The sequence below is a fragment of the Lupinus angustifolius genome, chromosome LG08 (genome assembly GCF_001865875.1).
Source record: "Lupinus angustifolius cultivar Tanjil chromosome LG08, LupAngTanjil_v1.0, whole genome shotgun sequence".
Classification (NCBI taxonomy): Eukaryota; Viridiplantae; Streptophyta; class Magnoliopsida; order Fabales; family Fabaceae; genus Lupinus; species Lupinus angustifolius.
The window spans coordinates 20,983,453-20,991,418 of NC_032016.1; positions in this window are offsets into that span (position 1 = coordinate 20,983,453).

Genomic DNA, 7,966 nt, shown 5'->3' on the forward strand with positions numbered 1-7,966 from the left:
TGTTGAATGACGATTTTAAACATTGTTGTTTTGCTATTATGGCGTAGTACTTGTATTTATTTGTATTACTTATATTTTGAAAACAAATTCTGTCAGGGGCATACATTATGTGAAGTTTCCAGTATTGGACATATATAAATAAAAAAATTAATATTGAGAGAAAAAACTAAGAAATTATTTAATATTTTATTATAGATTTTTGTTTAAATGGTACCAAATGCACCAAAAGGAAATAGACCAATTGGGCCCACTTTCAAATATGGCTCAGGTTGGATAAGATTAAGGAAAACCAGTTTTTTTAATATGAAAACTACATTAAAACAAGGATGTTATGAGTATCATATTTGTTTATACCCTTAAATAAATGAAGCACTTTATTTTAATCATAATCTCGTAAATTGAAAGTCATTTTAGCTATTATCATATAATTATTTTAAAATAATAAATGATAGAGCAAATTATACTGACACCCTCTGAGTTTTAGTGAAATTACACAAACCACCCCTCACTTTTCTACACCTACACAAACCTCCCCTAGTTTTTATACTTTCATTACACTGACCACCCCTGTATAAGAATTAAGTGTAATCTTTTAAACAAAAAATGTGATAAATGTAATTAAGTTAAATAAAACATGATATATTGTGTACACAAGTCTAAAAAATATACAAATCAATGTATCTTTATTATTTTTTTGTTACAAAATGCATCAACAATTCTAAAGAAATATTGTTTAAACCACTCTTATAATGTAGTCTAACGAACCAAAAATAATAAAGAAATATTGACTCATATATTATTTGGACTTGTCTCCACAATATATCATGTTTTGTTTATCTTAATTGCATTTATCACATTTTTTGTTTAAAAGATTACACTTATTTCTTATACAGGGGTGGTCAGTGTAATGAAAGTATAAAAACTAGGGGAGGTTTATGTAGGTGTAAAAAAATGAGGGGTGACTTTTGTAATTTCATTGTAATTTCACTAAAACGCAGGGGGTGTCAGTGCAATTTACTCTATGCGATCAAAAACAACTAAGTGTGATTTGTATTTTTTGGATGACATTTATTTTTCACCTCCATAATTCATTAGAAAAGTGGAAATTCATTTAATTTCTATTTAAGATTTCAATACCTTCTTTCATTATGAATGATTATAATAGGAATTTACTTGGTCTTCCTAATTACAGATTTAGGAACATGTAACTCCTCTTTGTATCTCATTTTTTGTTCCTTTCTATAATATATCTTGTGCTATAGCACAGTTGCTTAATTGTTTTTTAATAATATTTATTTTTCGCTCTTTTGTATTCTCAACTCGAGAGACTGAATTCCTGAACAATTGTTGTGAGAGATACGAAAGCACTAAGATTAGAGTGGGGAGAAAGGAATCAAAGGAAAAAACAAGGTCAGTTTAGTATTTTATAAATCAAATCCTTTTTTATTCACTTGATTTGAAGTTAAGGTAGGATGTTTTTGCTGGAAAACGATTTTTGATTTCATGTTTTTTCCTTTTAAAATCATTGTAATTTGAGGTACATTTCATTGTGTTTTTTACTTTACCAACTATTGAAGTTCATATCACTGAGATGCACGTATTTACATAGATCTAAGTTATCAATGGTAGGTTATTAAGTAAGTTCATTTCTCATTATTCATATATGATATTCTGATACACAATTTCATTATTCTAATCCTTCATTTATATAAACATTAAGAATTGTAGTTTTTTCCTCTTTCCATGTTAAATAAAAAACACTTTATTATACTTTTAGAGCACTCAATGTTGATTTGGCAATGAAAGTGAAAATGGATCTCATACGTCATGTTGTGGCTGATCGACAGGTGCCATCAAATGAACGAGGTGAGGATCACCATCATCGTGAACGTCAAAAAACTTTAAAGCTCTTTAATAAAACTAAAATATTGTATTTACTACCATAATATTTGGTTTTTTAAAAAGTCATAACTTTTTATGTTAATTTGTGATAGGTAAGAGGTTAATATCTCCATATAAGTTATTATTTTAATATATTTATATGGTTATAGTTAAAATGACCGTCAACACACTAGATTATTTTTAAAATAAAGTGCTGCATTTATTTATGTGTATAAACAAATATGATACTTATAACATTCCTTGCTTAAATGTACTTTTCATATTAAAATAAGTTGGTTTTCCTTAATATTGCCCAACATGATTTTGATTGATTATGCATTCTCTAACCTCGTCCAACCACAAATATAGTCAAGATCTTAGTTATATTCGAAAGACGGCCCAATTTGGTATGGTTATGTCTTGGTGCATTGGATACCATTTAAACAAAAATATTTAATAAAATATTAAACTATTTTTAATATGTCAATATTATATACTGTCAATACATTATTCATGATTCATTTGTATTACTTGTATTTATTTGTATCACTTATATTTTTAAAAAACTTATGGTGTGTCATACATTGTGTGAATTTTCCAATCGTTGTATATATATAAATAAAATCTATAATATTGAGATAAAAAATATATTATTGAGATAAAATTTAAGAAATTATTTAGTAATATATTATATATATATTTGTATAAATGGTACTAATTGCATCAAGGGCAAACCAGGCCAAATTGGTCCCTCTTTCAAATATGGCTATAATCATGACTGTATTTGTGGTTGGACAAGGTTAGAGTGTGCAAAATAAATCAAAATTAGGCTTGACAAGATTAAGGAAAACCAATTGTTTTAATATGAAAACTACATCAAAACAAGGAAAGTTATAAGCCAAAAAGTTATATTCTTAAATGGAAATTAATTGAATTTCCACGTTACTTATGAAATATGGAGGTGAAAAATAAATGTCATCCACAAAGTACAAATCACACTTGGTTGTTTTTCATCGCATAGGTACAAGTGTTACAATAATATTATAGTGTAATATATATCTTATCATTTTTAACATTTATACATAATTTGTACATCATTCATTTGATGACATTACAATCTGGTACTGCAGGAACCAGAATATATTTGATGACAAACTAATATCTACAAGCCAAGCAATCTCAAGAATCAAAAGGGAGACTTCTTACTCTGGCTCTTATCCCTCTACTACAGTGGCTTCAGGAGGCCTTCATGAATTACAAACTCTAATGTTCTTCAATATTCCTCTCAAACTTAGTAAAGCTCCTACATATATTGAATTTCTATGGAAGTCTCCTCATTGGAACTGGATAAAAGTTAATACTTGGTTGTTTTTCATCGCATAGGTACAAGTGTTATAATAATATTATAGTGTAATATATATCTTGTCATTTTTAACATTTATACATAATTAGTACGTCATTCATTTGACATTTACAAGAACTCGTAACTCCTTGAATATCTATATTTAATGGAGATGACGTGGCAAAAAAGCTCTGCTAGGGTTTGTTAGTCTCCAATCTTCTTGGATTGGTTGCAATGAATCTTCAAAACTCCTTTGTCCCTTGGGGATTTCTCGCAAACCTTGGCTCCAGTTATCATTCTTCATGCTCTGCACCATCCTCTCCTCCAAATGCAGCTCCAATGAAGGAGAAAAAAAATCCTTTGCTCAGGCTCTTTCTCAACTTCCCCAACCTTGTATCAAAGGGGATGCTATTTCCATAAAAATCCCTGACGAAGAGTATCAAGCTGGCCTGGCCAGATGTCAATCTCATCTTCATGGAAGAGTTATTCTTTCAAAAGGGGACTCACCAATCAAGTTCCTAGATCTTAAGTCGAAGCTTGCATCTATGTGGAGAATGATAGGGAAGTGGAATATGATATCCCTATGGAGAGGTTTTTATGATTTCACTTTCTCCTCGATTGAGGGCATGCGATCTGTTTGTGCCGTGGGCTCTTGGAACCTCAAAACCGGAGTGTTGAGACTCTCTCTTTGGACTCCAGACTTCAATCCTAATCTTCAAAAGCTTTCACATTCACAATGTTGGGCGAGGATTCATGGTCTACCTCAGGAATATTGGAGTGCAAAAATCTTATTCTCTATTGCTGGAGGATTAGGAACACCAATCTCATTAGATGATGCAACATCCAACAGATCTTTTGGGCACTTTGCGAGAGTCTTAGTTGATAGTGACTTGAAAAGTCATTTTCATAATTAGATCTTGGTTGAGAGAGAACGCTTTGCCTTCTTTGTGTCCATTGAATTTGAAAATCTTCCTGACTTTTGCTCGAGGTGCAACTCAATAGGTCACCTAGCATCCAGATGCAGGAAAAACAACATAGAAGGGGAAGGAGCTACTCTGAAACCTGTAGGGAAAAAAATAAATAATAAGGGGAAGCTAAAGGTGAAACCTATTGCTGACCTGGTTATCCATCTGGAAATTAACCATTTGGAAGGTCCTAAACTGGCAAATTTGGAAAGGGTCACAGATAAGCTTGTTCAGGAAAATATCTCAGTGGATGAGGATGAGGAGGATGAAATCTTAATGATCAAGAAATGGTCCTTAACTTACAAAATGAAAACTGAGGTCTTAGAGGATTTGGCTAATTCAATTGCTTCTAAGGACTCCAGGCTCTTGGGAAGACTCTGGGCAGATGACTTTGAAAATGAAGCAGAATTGGTGGAGACTAACACCTTCACCAAAGTTTTAACCAAATCTCAAAAGAAAAAGATTAGGCAAAAACAAAGCAAGGAAAGAGTGCATTTTACCCGTTGGGGTGGATACTTAAATGTCTCTCAATGAAAGCCCTCTACTGGAACTGTAGGGGATTTGGTAACTTGGGCACCAAGCTATTGCTAAAAGAGATTTGTTCTACTCATAAGCCTGATGTAGTTTTCATATTTGAGCCAATGATCCATGGCAATAAAATTAAACCCATGTTTTGGTCCAATTTGGGTCTGAAGCTCTTTATAGCTAACGATAAAGCTTCTCTGCCATCTTCAATTTGGGGAGTTTGCAAGGTTGGTATTCAGCCAACTATAATAGCTAACTCTAGGCAACAAATATCGATTGAGTTAGAGGTTGAAAACAAAAAGTTCTTCTTCTATGCTGTGTATGCTCACACCCATTTTGTTCACAGAAGAGAGCTCTGGAAGGAGATTCACCAAATTCTTCTCAATTTCCCTGGTCCCTAATGTTGCATTGGGGATTTTAATGTTGTCTTGGGAGCTAATGAATGTCGTGGTGCCCGTTTGCCCAATAAAACTTCATCTGATGAGTTTAAAGCTTTCTCTGATTCTACAAACTTGACTCACATTGTAACAAGAGGGGCTGAGTTCATCTGGTCCAATAAAAGGAGAGGTTCTGCCCATACAGAGAAGAGGCTTGATAGAGCAATCTGTAATGATGCTTGGCTGAGTGAATGGACTAACATCACCTCTTGTACTCTTCCTAGATCTAACTCTGATCATCACCCCATGCTCCTTTGTGCTTCAGGGGCTATAAGTATTAGGCAATCCCCTTTTAAGTTCCAAAAAATGTGGCTGCTCCATCATGGCCTGAGAGATCTAATTAAGACCAATTGGGATACAAGGGTTATTGGATGCCCTATGTTTGTTCTATCTTCAAAGCTGAAAAGCTTAAAAGTGGTGCTAAAGACTTGGAATAAGGAGGTGTTTGGTAATATCCATCTTAGGGTGAAGGCTGCCTTGAGTAAAGTTAATGATATTCAGCAATGCTTAAATCTCAGTGGGGAGGATCATGATCTCAGGGAGTAGGAAAATCTGGCTCAGAAGGAGCTCCTTTATGCCTTAAAATTGAGGAAGAATTCTGGAAAGAAAAGGCTCGCATCAATTGGCACTCTAAGGGGGACATGAATACCTCTTACTTCCATAAGTTAGCCAAAATAAGGCATTCAACCAAGGCTATGACCATGTTAAGGGAGGGGGACACAATCCTGTTAGAACAAAATGAGATAGCTAGTCATGCTTTGTCCTATTTCACAGAGTTGTATGCCTCAGAGAACAATGTCCAACACAAAGATTTGATCAATTCTGTGGTGCCCAGGGTGGTTTCTGAAGCCAGAATTGTATGCTCACTAAAATTCATATGCTTGAATAAATTAAAAATGCAGTTTTTGGTATGAATGGTGATGGTGCTCTAGGTCCTGATGGGTTTGGTGGTTCCTTCTTTCAGGAGTTTTGGGACATTGTTGCCCCGATGTGTGCAATTCAGTCTCCCAATTCTTTTCCCAGGAATGGATTCTTCCCAATATGAACTCTAATTATGTGGTTCTGATCCCTAAGTTCCCTGGTGCTGATAGGATTGAAGACTTCAGACCAATTTCTCTTGCCAACTTCCAATTCAAAGTGATCATAAAAGTCTTGGCTGATAGGTTGGCCATAATTGCTCTAGAGATTGTCTCTAGTCAGCAAAGAGGCTTCATCAAAGGAAGACATATCCAGGACTACATTTGTATTGCTTCTGAAGCCATCAATCTGCTGGATCATAAGTCTTTTGGGGGGAAACCTAGCTCTCAAGCTGGATATTAGGAAAGCCTTTGACACAATTGATTGGGGATTCATATGCAATACTCTAAAGGCTTTCGGATTTGACAACAAATTCATAGCTTGGATAAATATCATCTTGGGCTCTGCTAAGCTATCCATTGTTGTTAATGGCCAAAATCATGGTTACTTCAGTTGTAAGAGGGGTGTTAGGCAAGGAGACCCCCTATCCCCCCTTCTCTTCTGTCTTGCAGAAGATGTCCTAAGCAGGGGCTTAGCCATGTTACATGCTGAAGAGAAAATTCATTCCATCTCTAGCCCTGGGAAAATATCTACACCCTCTCATGTTTTATATGCTGATGACAACCTCATTTTCTACAAAGGAATCAAGAGAGACATTCTGGCTCTAAACAAGCTCATTGAAGCCCATGCTCAAGCCTCTGGTCAATATATTAATCCAAGTAACTGCAAATTCTTCTCCATCCTAGCTACTCCAGCTATGATTGCCTCCCTTTCTGCTTGGTTGGGTTTCTCTAGGGGCAGCCTCCCCTTCTCTTATCTGGGAGTCCCTATATTCAAAGGGAAGCCTAGGGCCATCCACCTTCAACCTATAGCTGATAGAATTGTGCTCAGGCTGGCTAAGTGGAAAGGCTCATCTCTTTCCATCATGGGCAGGGTTGAGCTGGTTAAATCCATTATACACAGTATGTTGACTTTCAACTTTCAAGTCTATTCCTGACCAAGTTCTCTGCGGAAATTTATTGACAAAAGCATAAGGAACTTCATTTGGTCAGGTGATATTAACACTAGAAAACTTGTCACTGTGGCTTGGCACAAGCTCTGCACTCCTACTAATGAAGGAGGTCTTGGTCTGAGGTCAATTGCTAAAATGAATCAAGCTTCCCTGCTGAAACTTGCTTGGGGTATAAGGTCTTCCTGAAAGTGCGCATGTCAAGATAGCACTTTGGAAAGCTTTCTCACTATGTGTTTAGTTTTGATGAGGATAACTTGTGATTATGAGAGATTGAAGATCATCAACAAATCAACATGCTTAAGTCTCTAGATTGGTATTAGACTTAGACTAGTAATTAGTTTAGGTTGAGTCTAAGGCTTAGGTAAACTCAATACATGTCTCATATGCATAAAACTTTAAATCAGTTTAAGTCTTGTGATATGTCATTTATAATATGTTCATGCATCATATAAATACATGTAATTTGTGCATCCTAGGCAGAAACTTAGTGTTGAACATGTATAAATTAAGTGCATAACGTATTTGAGTTTTGCAATTTGAAAATACACTTGGAAATATGTTGTTAATCGATTAAAGCATGATTTAATCGATTAACATGAGTTTTTGAAATGTTGTTGAAACTGAAAACTTGGAAAAACAGAATTAGTTACGTTTTTAAAACACGTTAATCGATTAACCAAGGTCTTAATCGATTAACTGGGCTACTGAAGTGATTCTTTATAAACTGCGTTTTCAGAACTTAAGCCATAACTTGCATGTTAGATTTTAAGAGAGTTAGAGCATATTT